The sequence below is a fragment of the Lycorma delicatula genome, chromosome 8, assembly GCF_047948215.1.
Source record: "Lycorma delicatula isolate Av1 chromosome 8, ASM4794821v1, whole genome shotgun sequence".
Taxonomy (NCBI): domain Eukaryota; kingdom Metazoa; phylum Arthropoda; class Insecta; order Hemiptera; family Fulgoridae; genus Lycorma; species Lycorma delicatula.
The window spans coordinates 142274993-142289331 of record NC_134462.1 but is presented as its reverse complement, the minus strand read 5'-3'; the positions used below and the strand labels follow the sequence as shown (position 1 = coordinate 142289331).

The following is a 14339-nucleotide window of genomic DNA, read 5'->3' as shown; positions in this document are numbered from 1 at the left end:
TATTATGAATAAAAATACATACATATTTATATATATTAAATGTAAAAAAATTTTTCATCATAAGTTTTAAATATACGCTATAATAATTTAAATACATACAGTTTAAACAAAATAATACACGTTATATTTCTAAATTCAACGGAAAAAATATAAAATATATTTTAAAAAACTTAACATTTTGTACAAAAAATAATATTGTTACAATGTACATTGGAAACACATTTTCTTTTGATGTTCCCCACAAATCGGCTTCGAGCAGCCGGGTCTTGCACAATATGTTGTAGTCATTCTTTTCTTTGTGTAGCTGCAATATGAACAGTATGTTCTGCTACCTTTCTGACTTGGGTTAGGAGCAGTTTCTACTGGCTGGTTGAGAAGTTTGCCGATTGACAACCTCAGATCGCTATTGATATTCGGGAGTGCATAACGAATTTTTAGCCATGGCGCTATCAGCTCGTCACTTAATTTCAACATATATCGCAATCTATTGAGTGGTCTTAATTTAATTTTGTAATTATTATGCGTATAAATAACAAATGAATTTAGTGTGGAAATATTAAGCATGTTATAAAAAAAACACAAAGGCCATCTTTTAGTTTTGCGGTTGCAACACATGTTTTGGGTCATCTGATCAAAGGTATCAACGCCCCCTTTAGTGCTGTTGTAATTCATCACGATTTCTGGTTTATTGGAATCTTTGTTGATTGTACCATCTTTGTGTGCAGTTGAGATCATGGTCACTAATTTATTAGGTTTTGGTTTATACGATAATAGAGTCATGTCGTCATCAAATAGGAACAAGCAGGAACCTGATTTGACAAATTCTCGTGGCAGTTCTCTTTTATTTTTTTTAATTGTCGCAATGACAGTTAGTTTCATCTCAAGCATCTTTTTAGCCAATGGTATACTTGCGAACCAATTGTCAAACGTTATATTTCTGTTACTTCCTTTTATTGACTTTAAAAGTTCTTCTACGAAAAATTCGGCTGCAGGCTTTCCATTTGGAACGGTGCCTTTCCCAAGATAAGGGATGGCGTCTATCATGTACTTCGTGGAATTATCACACATCATAACTAACTTGATCCCATATTTATTCGGTTTAGATGGAATGTACATACGAAATGGACAACGGCCTCTGAATCCAATCAGTTGTTCATCTATGGTGACGTATGAACCAGGATTGTACGATTTCTTACAGTTCATTCTGAAGATATCCCAAATTTCCGATATGGGAGCAAGTTTAGTTAGTGCCTGTCGTTCTTTTCTTGTTGTTTTGTTATCAAATCGAACACAGTTTACTAAAAAATTAAAACGCGTCCTCGACATCGTACTTTTGAACCTTGAACCGCTATATGATTCGTCAAATAACATCTCAGTTGTGAGATGATTATTTTTTAATGCCGCTGACAATATCAGCAATCCAAAAAGGGCATTTATTTCCAACGAGGACGTATCCATTAGGCTGGAATTTCCACTTTGCTTATATCGATCTCTTTCAATTGATATTTCTTCGTTGGTATGTCCTACTATTTTACTTAAGATATCGTCAGTCATAAATAAAGAAAAACAATCTAACGGACTGAGACATTGTCGAGCAATAGGGTTTGGACCTGGGGCTGTGTATATAATATTTCTTTTACAAGTTTTCCCTTGCCAAACTGGAGGAGATGTTTTCCACCGGTAGCCATCTTTACCTACAAGCTCTTGGTTGTCTAACGTTATTATGAAATCGGATGTAATTTCTCTCACCCGAGGCTCGGTGACATTTATTTTAATTTGTTTCCTTTTTTGGGTAGACTCTTCTTCGATCTGGCAAATATTGTTGTTGAATTCTTCTTCGATTTCGGCTTCATCTGGAATGTAATCCGGGTCTTCGTCACTGTCATCAGGATCCTTTAATTCCTCCACTTCTACGTTGTCTTCCACTTCATCTTCATCAAAGTCGGACATTTCATTTATCATCCTCAATATTTCATCGGGATCTGTGTAGATTTTCGACATTTTTGGAGCTGAAAAGATAAAGAAAATAATTAACCTATATTACCAATAATACGTAAAATTTACGTCAAAAATAGTAGGACTTATTGCCAATTATACGTAAAAAATATGTATAATAAATGGGCATTAATACCAACTATACGTAAAAGACACGTACAATAACTGGACACTAATACCAACTATACGTAAAATTTACGTACCTAGTTTTTGAATATTCTATCTGACGAATACGGACGAGGTAGAAACAATGTGGCGACTTCAGTAGCTGATGTTGTACTGGGCAGCGGAAGCACTGCTTGGAGGGTGGGGAGTTGTGGGAATCACAGAACTCACAATGGCGCCTTTATATCTTGACACACGTAAGAATTACGTACATTGGCGATCTAGTTAATGGTTTTAAAAACAGAACACCCGCATTCTGCAGGTAATTTGCAAATTAAACTTTAAGTTAAATTCTGATGAGTGTGGGTTTTATGTAGAAACAAATTGAAAATAAAAGAATATTTTGGTAGAAAAATACAGTAAACATATCATGGAGGTTAATAATTATTGAATTCAAATGAAAATTTACAGAAAGGAACGAAAACCAATTATTTTTTCAGACTAGTCATATACATTCACTCAACACACATAAAACTTATGGTTGGATTGATGAGTCTATTAATGGATACAAAAAAAACTGCATCCGAAGAATTGAGAATGATATTGGTGACAGACCATTAATGATGGACAGAAATTTAAAAATGCACTTTTGATTTTAAAACTGAACCAGAAGCAAGGAACACATCAGAAGAGATACAAAACAGTGGGTAAAAAAGTTAATATCAATCTTCCATCTCATTCAGTTATTGAAACACTTGTTATCACAACGCAAAACTGCACAAGGTGCTGAATCGAAATTGCAGGAAACAAGAACTGATACAAGGAAACAGCTACAAACCAGAAATTTCCCTTGCTCAAAAGATATGTCAAAAAATTAAATGTATGAATTACTGTGATTAAATAAACCACGATATGAAAAATTCTGCTTCAATAAAATATTGGATGACATAATTTAAAAGAGAGTATAGAGGATCTGAAACATTGTATCCAACTAGATATTAATAAAATTCTGTGGTGATGCTGAAAGAATGATGAGTGAAGCAAGCAACAGACTTAATAGTGCATATAGCAGCAAAATAGTCACCTGAAAGATGTTATTTTTATGAAATTGACTGTTGCCTACACAATTAATATGTTTTTATGCATAATATTTCTTTATTTGTTTTTAAAATTAAACGAAAGCACGAATACATTGTTCATTATTTGCTTTTTTAAAGTCTTTGCCACATTATTAATAATAGCACTAATAAAACGTCAGTGTATTTATGTTTTTATAAATAATTATACATAGCAGCAATTAAAAAGAAACATTCAATCTAATTAGTTCACATACATTTTACAATTTTTAATAATTAATATCAGAATGCAAAACAGTTTTTGGAGTGGGTGCAATCAAACTGTTATTGGAGTGGTGGGGGTTCATTAAACTTTATTCTCACTGCCCAGATTGTTACAGTTCTGTCATTTCTGTTTTTCTTTTCTTTTATTTATTTTTGCTTAACTTGTATAATTTATAAATATCTCTTGATGTTGTAGTTCTTGCTTTTCTTTCTGATATTTCAAGTTTTTTGATTTTTCTCCTTTACTTTGTTCTTGATGTTATTTAACTCTTCCTGTTCCTAATTTTATTCCAGAACTTTTTTCTAGTGGAGTTTCTTTTCAATTTCTGTTTGTTTCTATATAGTTTTCACAGATTCCTTCTTAGAAGTCTTCATTGCAAGTAAATAGATTTATCTACCTGTAATCTTTGTTAGATTGAAACTCGTTAAAATTAGGTATGAACCAAAATTTAAAAGATGTACTTCTACTGGAAATCCCAATAGAAATGATTGTAACACATGACATTACTATGTTATTGATCAAACATTGTTAAAAGAAAATTTTTTTGTTAAATGTTTTTATTTGATCTTTACACTGTAAAGATATAATATTAGACTCAAAATATAAAGAAGACATTATAAATATTGTCAGAAATATAAATATAGTAAGACAAAACTGAATTCATACATATACTCATATTATATATTTGAAGACTACAAGGGAGAAACAGTCCATTTTTTCAAAAATATAGATTTTAGCATTATCTTCAGGGTCCATAATATAGCAGGCTTTAGGATAGGCATACAAAGGGGAATAACAGTCAAGAGTCTACTGTAATAAAAAAGAATAACCCAGTGGGTTGGTCTAGTGGTGAACTTGACATCATAAATCAAATGATTTCAGTCAAGAATTTTAAGGTTTAAATTCTAGTAAAGGCAGTTTTTTTTTTTTGAGGGCGAAAAACATCTGCACGTTACATCGCCCGGATTTTTTTATGAAAAAAAATAAATAAAAGTAATTAAAACTAGTAGATAAAAGTAAAACTTAAAAACTAATATCACAGGTAAAAAATAAAAATAAAAGCAAATACAATTTAACAAAGTCCGAGATGGGTGTAAAAGGCCCATTCTCGGATAACAAAAGTACTAAAAGAATATAAAAAAAGCTAAAAAATAATAAAAACATTAACATAAAACTTAATACTAGGTTAAAAACTAAAATAGTAAAAATAAATAAAAGTTAAAACTAATACAAAATATATAATAAAAAATTAAAACTAAATTAAAAAACAAAAATTAAAAAAGGGAAATAAAACTTAAAACTATTATGTTTAAAAACTTACAACTAATATCACAGACAAAAGTTTTAAAACATAAAAGCAAATAAATAATAAAACAAAAAAAAATATATATAAAATTTGACAAATTCCGATAGGGAGTGTAAAAGGCTCCCTACTCAGATAACAAAAGCAAAACACAGAACCATAGAAATTAAATTTTTTGTGTTAACCCTACGCAACGCAAAAACAGAAACATCTGGTTTAAAACTTTATTAACATTGCACAAGACACCACGGATGTTTCTGGGTAGTTTAAATTTATGATGCAATGCCGCATATCATATGCAGTCCACGAGTATGTAGCAGTTGCATCGTACGCATAGGGATGCGTGTCCTCTTGTCATCTGGTACTCGTGTGTCCTATCCGCAATCGACAGAGGACTACTTTCTCACGTCGAGATTTTCTACATGAGGAGTCCCATGGTAACACAGAATCTTTAATCTGCCGGAGTTTATTATCTACAGTAGGCATCCAGTCACCTTGCTACCTTCATCTTAAAAGATTGTTTTACATAATTAGTAAAATCAAAAGTAGCAACATGGGTGGTGAAAGGAGGTTGATTGCATGCATCTTTGGCAGCGGAATCTGCATGTTCATTACCTGGAATCCCTACATGGCTAGGGACCCAGCAAAAACTTACTTCTGAGTTGCGATTATTTAACTCAGCGATTGCATTGTAAATTTCAATGACGATAGGATGTTTGGAATAAAAGTTTTTTAAGGCTTGGAGGGGACTACACGAGTCACTGCAAATAAGGATTTTTCTAAATGTAGGGTTAATGATATTTAGAGCCTTATTTATAGCGTATAGTTCAGCGGTAAACACACTTGTAATAACGGGCAGACCAAACATATAAGTTCTTTCATTAACAACAAATGCACAACCAACGGTTTCATCTTCATTGAGATGCTAATGAAGCATTTCAATGAAGAAATGCTTCACTAGTTTTAAGAATGAACATCTTCAGAAGAGATAGTACTGACCACTGAAGCATATCCAATCATTAACAAAGAAAAGCTTGAAACTGAACTAAAAGTATTCTATTGTAGGTCTGATATTCATGAATACTACAAATTAATTGAGCTGCTGAAATTTATCTTGGAAAATTATCCAGATGATGTTCTTTGTGGAATTACAAAACTGATAAAAATCCTCTTGACAGTTCCATTCCTATGACTACATCAGAGGCAGAACTTTGCTTTTCAATACTGAAAAGAATAAAAACTTTTCTAAGAAGCACTATGAATTCGAAAGACTAAATGCACTTGCAGTGTTTTCAATGGAGAAAAATTTCCTCAGTTGTCTTCCAGAAATCAAGGAGAAAATTATTGATCTTTTCATACAAATTAAAACAAGAAGAATAGATTTCATTTTTAAATAAATAGATCAAGCTTGAACTGTAACAATTTAGGTTAAGTAAGTAAAAAATATTTGATTTTGTTCTTTTAGGATTTTATCAAGTTTCTGAATAAATTTTTGTTTTATACATTTTTGTTTCCTTTTAGATAATTTTAGAACAAAGGCTAAAACTTTTCTGGAGCAGCACCCCTATTAATTTTAGCTACAAGCCGCCACTGTTTTTAAAATAACATCATAGTTAAGACCTTGTTTTACAATGAATTGTTGATCGTTAACACAGGACAGAAATTTCATACCTTTAAAAGCAAACCGTTCATAAAGTTGAACTGCTCCTTCTTTCATCTATTCATAATCAATTTGACAGTAAAAAGTCTTAAAAGCAATTTTTTGTTGTGTCCAATGTAAAATATATGTCATAGTGATTAAATAAAATTTTTCAGTATTCATTCATTTTTCTTTTGTCTCATCGTTTGACTGGTTTATACACTTGTAACATAATTTCCTACCTAAACCATACTTTACACACTTGACATGTATACTAATCTTTGTTATTTGTGATAACAGCATCATTATTTATGAGCCTTATCTGTGTTAAAGATTACATTTGCACTACTGATTATTTTTACAGAAGAAATTGTTCCAACATTTTCCTGGAAGAATCAAAGAAAACTTTGGGAAAACTTTGATCTAAGTAACTTCACAAAATGCAAAATTAATTAACAAAAATGAAGGAGATATTGTACTTCTATTTTAATAAATGCATTAATGTAGAAGTATAATAATTATTTAGTGAAACAATATAATACAACTAAGTGAGAATTATTAACAAAATTTAAATTTATACAAAATTAAATTAATTTTTTTATTTCATTGGTTATAATTGTATAAATAAAAAACATTGTCTGATTACATATTTAAAAAATGTGCACATTTAAAAACCATTTGAAGGCATTTATTGACAAATATTTGAGTACAATGTAAAAACTTTTTAACAAGTAAGAAAATTAAGGTTTATTTATTTATTTTTAAATTTTATCAAGTATGATATGATTATCATAAAATCTGATAACTTGATGGCAAGGGAGTCAACCTCTTCACAGATCGTCTAATACAGGCAGTACTCAGGTAACAAGGGTTGTACAACTACCTAGAAAAGAAATGAAAAAATATTTTAATCTAAAGCTTATTTTAAACAGCTTGATCCTGTTCTCTTGAAGAATAGTATTAAGTGTAAAAACAAACTAACAAAATTCAGTTTGAAACATACATATGGAGTAATAATTCAGCTTGGTGTGTTGTATTGTTTGTAACATAATATAGATTACAAATGTGTAAACAAACAAACATCTTTTAATTATTTTAAATATGTATAGGCCTATAAAGTAAAAATAATTTCTATTATATAAAAATATTATCAATACTACTTTTATTTAGCAAAAAATAAAAATAGAATTTTCACAATTTATTTAACTTAACATTTAAGTAATGAATTATAAGATTAAACTATTATGTAATTCATTAAAAATAATAAAAAAAGACAAACTGATTTTTGTAAGGGTGATAATTTTTATTAATTTACTATTATTATCTATTTTTATCATTTTTATTACCTTTAATAGACGAAATAAAAACAGGAAAAAAATAATCAGCTGCATTATGGTGCGCAAAAGTACTGCTGGGTTAATTCTCTGCAATAAATCAATTATTTGTCAATGGATTTTTACAAATGAGGTGTACTTTTTTTAAAATGAAATGCTTAATAAATTTTGTAATAGACAAAAATCTGATCAAAGATCGCAGTAATTACAAAGATATTGAAGATTTAAAAAATCAGGATGGCCACCATTTTGAAATTTTTAAGGTGACGTTTTAAAAATGTTTTATTTTGTAGAATAAGACACTAGTGTTAAATCTGCCAAATTTAATTAAAGTAGGTATACCCGTTCAAGAAATCATTTTTTTGTTGAAAATAACAAAATGGCATCCAGATGAAAAACAAAGCAAAATAGGACTTTTAGAATATGAACTTTTATGCTCATTTTGGTGTTCTGAATCAGTATTTGAAGTTCGGCAAATACATTCTAGGACATTGTTATTCTCCTCTATTGACAAATCTTGAAATATATCAAGATCCACAATTTGAAACACCTGAACTACAACAAACAGACCAAAAAAAAGTGTATAATGCTGGCATATGTTTTCTTTCTGTTTAGCCTTCGGAACCACCATAAGGTATTGTCATAGACTAAACGGGCACACAGTTAAAATGTAATATGCTTTTTGACCACATCATAAATAATGTATTTGTTACTCAAAAAAAAAAACTGCCACCAGTAACTTCAGCAGTGTAAAAACCTGCTATCACCAGTCATTAATGAAAACTGTTCACAGTTTCATCACTGAAAACATTTTTTTATAGGTAAAAAGCTTTCATAATACTTTTAATTTGGTTCAGTTTGCTGGAAAAATGACCACCTTCTAAAACTGTTATCACTAACCACCATAAAAAAAAGTTGTGAGAAGTATGTGATTAAAAGATGAATAATATTTTCCCTAGAATAATCAACAATATTTTTTTCCTACAAACAGATTATGCTTTTAAATTCATTATAAACCCATTTTACTGGGTTATGGTTAGTACCAATATGAACTGATAACTGGTAGAATAACATAATGCATTGTGATACTTTAAAACTATTAAAAATAACAAACAACTCGCTTTCAAATTAACGGCCAAAGGGCCATTTAGAGCTTACTTAGTGCCAATTTCCACTAGGTTACAACTGAAATCCATTAATACTGGCAATTATTTTCTAAAGAGCTTCTGGAGGGATATATTTCATTAAGGTGACCAAGTTTTGAACCCAATGTTTCGTTAATGAACCCGTCATTTCATTATTGGTTTTTAATAATTTAAATTGTTTACTACAGCAATTATTCCATGAAGCAGCAGGATCCTTGTTCAAAGGCAAGTAAATAAACATTACTTTTCTTAATTTGAAAGCTAATGTTACCCATGTATTTGATGATTTAAAATTGTGGTCCTCACATTTGATATGCTTGAGTCTGGACAAGCCTAATTGCAATTTTTTAAGTAGGCTATTGCCAGTTATAATGCACTATTACATCAGCCAAAAAAAATTTAAAAAAAAACTTGTTTATATAAAGTATTTATAATGAATGCATTGTTTCTGAAATGCATATTCTTATCGTAACAAAAAAGTTTCTCTTCATATGACTACTATGATTTCATTATTATAAACAAGATGCAGTTGCATTGTTTTACTTACACACATTGTTTTACAATATATACATTGTATTAACAATAAATAATCGATAAAAAAATAATGTGAAAAACTTGAACTAATAGTCTGTTTTTATTAATAAAATGCAGTTCAGAAACAATAAAACAAAATATTATATTTTCATGTGAACAAATATAAGCATTCAATTTTCTATTATCTTTCCTAGATACTCCAACCTTTATTTCAAAATGAACTTTCTGATCTTCACAATAATTTATAGTATTTGTTTGGACACTGTAAGTAAAATAATTTATGACTTGTAATTATATATGACACTTGTAATAAATATAGTATAGTCTTCCTTTTAAATATACAGAGTGTTTCTAAAATGCTGGGCTGGCTATACTTTTTCGAATTGTAAAATTAAACAATCCTTAGGAAAAATGGCAATTTCTCCTTCGTTCTGCCACTGAATGCAATTTTGTATTTTTTTTTGTATAGAAATGTATATCTCTAGTTCAGATAGACGAATCACATTAATATTTGATAAGCGTCTTGGTAATAAAGTTTTAAAATTAGCAACAAATCAGGATTTAAATAGCTCAAATTACAAAATGGTGGCCATGTTTATTTTTCAATCTGTTATATCTCTAAATATTAGTTTTATCAAAATTTATGTTATTTTCTAATTGCATCTTTTATTTTGAACAAAATTATATTTTATTTTTTTTAAATCTACTAACAAATAGCCAAGTTATGGCAGAAAATTGATGTTATAATTTTGTGTGTGTTTTCATGTCCTCCACTTTACATTCAATTTGATTAAATACTAATTGTTTTTATTTATTGTTAATTCTAGTATTGTAAATTAGTATCAAATTATTAATAATTTTCTCAAAATAAAATTTAATATTACATAATAATAAAACAATTGATATTAATTTTTCACTTTTGAATAATTTTACACAGTGACTATAATTGGTAACAATATAAAAGTGAAGCTTCTTTCAACAGGAATGGTCTTCAAAATTATCACAACCAGCGTATCTGAAGCGACGAGAATCCTCATGGTATCTTCCAAAGTAGCCATCAACAAAGGTTTTCCCGGAACATATGGGCAGGTATTTTTAATGACTATATTTTGGGCCCCATCATTCTACCAAATCATTTAAATGGAGAAAATTATCTTGCTCATTTGACTGAAAATCTTTCACATTTTTTGAAAGACCTACCTCTACAATTAAGAGAGAATATGTAGTTTCATGTCTGTTGAGCTCTAGCACATTTCAGTCAGTCGGTATCAGATTTCCTGCATGAAACTTTCTATGAAAAATGGATTGACCGCGAAGGACCAGTGCCTGATCACCTGATAAACACTCTTGACTTCTACCTGTGGGGCCATTTGAAACATATTGTTTATTCAACTCCAATACTCAGCATTGAGGATCTTCAACAAAGAATCCAAAATGGATTTCAAGAAATTAGGAATACTCATGGAATTTTTGAACGGTTAAGACAATCTCTCTGAAAAAGACTGTAGACTTGTGTAATTTCTAATGGTGGACACTTTGAACATCTCTTATAGCTTTTAACAACTGTTAACTGTTTATTTTAAAAAAAAGTGTACCTAATGTTCTACAATTAATGTAAGATTATCACAGGTAGTTGTTTTATTTTTTTAATTATTAGGTCTATTATTGTGAGAAAATTATGACTTAAATTGATACTAATTTACAATACTAGAATTAACAATAAATAAAAACAATTAATATTTAATGGAATTGATTGTAAAGTGGAGGACATGAAAACAGATGCAAAATTACATAAATTTTTTGCAATAATTCAGCTATTTGTTAACCAATTTTCAATTATTTTTGCAAGTAGAATTTGAAAATGTATAGCCAGTCCACCATTTTAGAAACACTGTATATAGAAAAAGAGTGAGTGAGCAAGTTAAAGAAACAGTTTACCTTTCATTATGTTCTCTTTTATCTATTATTAAATTAACATTTCTATTACTATAATTTTGTAAATAAATTAAAAATGAGTTTAAATGAGTTATAAAAGCTCACTTAAACTAATAGGAATTTTTGATAAAAAAAAAGTATCATTACATAAACATTTTTACTACTTTACAAATTCTAAAAAGTGTTAACTTACTTGCAAATTTTGTGGAAATTATTTTTCCAAAACATCTTCAAAGATGAAAATGTGATTCTACTGTATTTTTAATAATACTTGTTTAAAAACGTTAGAAACCCCTTAAGGATGTGGGTAAATAATGTATTCAATCAATGCTGTATTTGCTTATTTAATATATTTGTCAAATTTATAATTGTAAAATTTAATGTTGCATTGAGATCTCAGTTTTTGTACTATATATAAAATGTGTATGTTGTTAATGCCTTCATGCGAGTTCTGTTTCTATGAGGTTAGTTATAAATGTTGCTTTTATTGTGTTAGTAACTTATGAGTTGCATCTGTAGGTAAATATGCATTCAGTCAGCCTGATGTATTTAATGCAAAACCCCCAAGGTTGTTGTTTGTCAGCAAGTATTTTTTTTTTTTTTAATTGCTATATAACCTGTAATTTGTTAATAACATCTAAAGTGATACATTTACACTCAGTGGTGGCTCGCATATAGGCTCTGTGGAACTGCAGCACTCCCTATTTCCACTTGTTATTATCTATAACATTTAATATAATGAGTCCTTTTTTCTTTAATTCTTTCTTTATACTTTAACAATATATAATCCTTAGCTTAATTTTAATAGCCATCCCCCAGTTTATGAAAAAGATACAGAAATCTTTATATGGAACTATGCGCTTCACAGTTCCAGCAGCATGGTATTTGGCTGTTGTGCACATGCGCACATTGGAAGTTGCACGCGAGGCTGCGAGGGAGAGAGAGCACTTTTGCTCCTGCAGTGCTGATCCTGGCGTGCTGGTGGAAGGTAGTTTTTTTTACTCCGCGTGTATATGGAACGTTCCTTGTTCTTCCCTTTTCTATCTTAATGGGTAGGAGGAATATGAAAGTGGTTTAGTTGTTTTTCAGTAGTGATCAGAATATGGTGGAAAGCAAGGGCTCTTTGATTGCCAAATCTGTCCAAAAACAAGCTGGAAAGAGAAGATAATTAGTAAAAACTAATTATGTAATTGTTTCTGTGTACATAGAAATTTAAATTAAGCACCACTGGATTATAATCCATAAAATGGATTAAAATCCACAAAATGTCCGCTTAAAAGCACTATAGTGCTTTTAAGCGGACATTTTATTATTACCTAATAATACTAAAAAAATATTATCTGTATTGACATTTTATTATTTATTCGGTTAACCGAATATGGATTTTAATTGGGCTTAAAAACTGTGTACCATATTCTTGAATGTGATAAAGTGTAGAATTAGATTATTATGCTGCTTCCAGTTATTCTATTTGATTCTTTTTTTTTTTTTGGTACTTTTATTTTAAAAAATTTTCTGGAGCAGCACCCCCACTAATTTTGGCTATGAGCCGCCTCTGCTTATGTTCTTTCCTGACAATGTTGACAGTTTAGAGTGAATGGTAGTAAACATTATCTATTTTTACAAAATTGCCAAGATTTTTAGGAAAGAGGATTCCATTTCATTTTTTAACAAACAAAATTCATAAGGTCATACAGAAAACTGACACAATTCACCAACCCAAGATTATACAACTGAATTCAATTACTGTGATTGCACTAACACCATAATAGATGTAATTACACGACATGGATAAAATACCATCCCATCTTTTGTCTTTACTGTACGAAAATCTTTTATTCGAAGTTCATTGCTTTTCATATTAAGATTAACCTGTGGTGAAACATCATCATTCAATAAGATCTCAGATTCCTTTAAAAAAAAAAGATAAAGAACACAAATTACAAACTAATTAATTTCCAATAAATGTTTTTTTTTATTTTATTCTGACTGGAACTTAGCAATAATACCACTTATATACAAATCACATATCCTAAAAATAAATATTTTTGGTAGTAAATACCATTAAAATCTATCTTGCTAAAAATTTTAGAAAAATCCAAATATTATGACAAAATTAGGGCAAAAAAGAACAAAACTGATTTAATTTTATTTTTATATGAATTTACTATTAATAGAATATTACAATTGTTATTTATATATATATATATATATATATATATATATATATTATACACTTTATTTTCTCAAAGTGTATGTTGCAAAAAATAACAAAATAGCAAACACATTAATCACAAATTTAATTCTGAGAAAATTAATTTTATAAGTCAATTTAAAACAAATATGGCGGTTGTTCAGGAAGGTTTTGAAGAATTTTTTTTAACTTTCAACTTAATTCTCTTGCAATTTGATTCATTTACTCAGATTTTCCAAATTTTTTTATATTATCAGTATGATGTGATTTGTCCAACTCTGCGAGATGAGCAGTTCTCTCCTCACGTTTGCATCATAAGAAATAAATCTTTGTCCAATGAGCCATTTCTTTAGATTTGAAAGGAAGAAGTAATTAATTGAAGCCAAGTCAGGTGAATACAGCACATGCTTCCAGATGTCATTGTCAAAGTGTAAATTATCATTGAGTTTTGCAACTACTATCAGAGCTATGTGTACCGGCAAATTATTGTGGTAAAAGAACAGTATCTTTTTGGCCAATGTGGCAGTACATATCAATCAGTCTAGTAAAACATCAGAACTGTAATGATCCTCGTACTTGAAAGTTCATGTATTACTAAAAAATAAACCAAACATGGTAAAAAAAATGCAATGATGTCAAATTAAAAAATCAATATTAAGTGCATACATAGAGTTTCATTCATATAATTACTCCACTAAATACACTCTGAAAGGGCGAGTAAAACTAACTTACTGCTTCATTTTTGATTTTATGATCTTCTAATTTAATTAGGTTGGTCCCTTCAGTCACAAGAGGATCTGTCCATCAAAATTAT

General features: G+C 29.4%; 1 long non-coding RNA gene across 1 annotated transcript in view; it reads left to right on the top strand.

Annotated features, from left to right (window-relative positions):
- The first annotated feature begins 9559 nt into the window (after positions 1 to 9559).
- Positions 9560 to 14339, top strand: part of LOC142328584 (uncharacterized) — a 41723-nt gene continuing 36943 nt past the window's right edge. The window contains exon 1 of the long non-coding RNA XR_012757311.1: positions 9560 to 9660. This is a non-coding gene — a long non-coding RNA (uncharacterized LOC142328584). The remainder of the gene's footprint in view (positions 9661 to 14339) is intronic.